This window comes from Arachis ipaensis, chromosome B8, assembly GCF_059453495.1.
Source record: "Arachis ipaensis isolate K30076 ecotype BB chromosome B8, ASM5945349v1, whole genome shotgun sequence".
In the NCBI taxonomy this organism is placed as follows: Eukaryota; Viridiplantae; Streptophyta; class Magnoliopsida; order Fabales; family Fabaceae; genus Arachis; species Arachis ipaensis.
Window position 1 is genome coordinate 33209980 of NC_142443.1, and position 2203 is coordinate 33212182.

Consider the following 2203-nt stretch of genomic DNA (forward strand, 5'->3'; position numbering starts at 1 on the left):
GACAGCTAGAAACCATCACCCGAAGATTGTATTGTTACTTAATTCCATATACTTGAAATGCTAAAAATTGGAAGTCCCAAGGTGCCCTCGATTAATAGTTACTCATTAGTTTAAATCATTAGAATTTAATATTTGTTTTTATTGCTTTCGTCATATATGTTGTGGTTTTAATGTAATGCTGCATCTTCACCTTGTTTACTTGTATGCTTGTCCTTTTTAAGCCAAATAAAAAGAGAATGTTTGTTATAAAAGACCAGAGTGGAATCCATATTGTGGAGTAAGTTCCTAATTTTGTGGTGTGGTAATAGATTAGCTAAGTTGGTTCACCAATAAGGTGGGAAGGCAACTATCTATCCGAAATCATACGCTTGAAACACACCCCATGAGACTAGCTAAATAACAAGATCCTAATAAGAAAAAGGGAAAGAGAAAATGAAAGTTGAGAAATAAAAGGAAAAGAGTAAGAAATAAGGCTAGGCACCAAGGGTTTGAATCTTGAGGCATGTGTCTGTGGTGCTCCTGTGTAAGGGATTTACTTGGATGAATAAGCTCTCAGGGGTGCCTTATCACTTGGTAACTTGGGTTAACTAACTCGGGATTATCAGCTGAAAGTCCACTATCAAGGGTAACCCTTGCTACAGAACACTTAGTAACCCAAAGAGGTGCTGGACACCAAAGTCTCAAGAAAGAAAATAAACAAATCATGTGCCTGTGGTGTGTATGTATGGGGGAAAGAGACTTGAGGGAGTAAGTCCTTAGGGGTGTCTTAACACCTAGCACCTTGAACCAACTGGATCGGGAGTGCTGGCTGAAAGCTTATCTTAAAGAGTCGCCCCCTCACAGAGCACTTAGCCTAAGAACACAAATAAGCCCTGAAAACAATAAAAGGATCAATGAATAAGAGCCTCATAGGGTGCAATCAAGAGAGTATTCCAGGACATGATTAAGGTCTGAAAGCCAGTGAAGGAATGAACCTAAGTTGCTATGCATGAAACCACCATAAAACCAAGGACATGACTTCCACAATAATGACTCATTTCTCTTGGCATTTCATTCATCATTCTCTTGTTCCAGTACTTGCTTAGGGACAAGCAAGCTTTAAGTTTGGTGTTGTGATGCCAGGGCATTTTGGCCAGTTTCACTGACCTTTTCTTTACTGTTTTAGGATAGTTTCATGCATTTTCTTAGGAAATAAGCAAGTTTTGGTGTGAATTTCACTTACATCTTGATTCAAGTAAATATTGTGCACTTTACATGATTTCATGAGAATTATGCAAGAATTGTATGACAAATTGGATGATGTATGTCTCATGATTTGGATTAGAACTTTGATGCACTCTATTGCTTGATTTTAGGCCAAAGGAAGCAAGGAAGAACTACGTTAGCAGCCACGTTAGTCTAACTAACGTGACCACTAACGTGGAATGGGAGCTAGCTTGCAACGTTAATGAGAAAAGTAATCGCCAATAACGTCCTCGAAGCCATCATAGCCCACGTTAACTAAGTTAACGTGAACTCTAACGTGAAAGAAGAAAAAGAAGCCAACGTTAGTGACAGTCACCTTTGTCACTAACGTTAGACTAAGCCCATATTGGCCACGTTAAGAGCCACGTTAACTCAGTTAACGTGGACTCTAACGTGGGGAAGCAAAAGAATAGCCAACGTTAGTGACACTCACCTTTGTCACTAACGTTGGACTAAGCCACTTTGAGCCACGTTGGTTGCCACGTTAACTTAGTTAACGTGGAAGCTAACGTGGAGGGAGCAAGATTCGCCAATGTTAGTGACACTCACCTTTGTCACTAACATTGGAATGAGCCAATATGAGCAACGTTAACTCCCACGTTAACTTAGTTAACGTGGAAGCTAACGTGGATGAAAGAATTATGAGCCAACGTTAGTGACACTCACCTTTGTCACTAACGTTGGAGATGGCTATCACCACCACGTTAGAAGCCACATTAACCTAGTTAACGTGAACTCTAACGTGGAAAGCAAGGGCGTTTTGAAACTTTAGTGACAAAGGTAAGTGTCACTAACGTTTTTGAAGATTTGGCAAGCCTACGTTAAAGGTCACGTTAGCTACATTAACATGAACTCCAACATAGGGGGAAGGGAGGATTCTCAACGTTATTGGAAAAGGTGAGTCCCAATAACGTGTGCGAAGGACCAAGAGGCAACGTTAGTGGTCACGTTAGTGCCA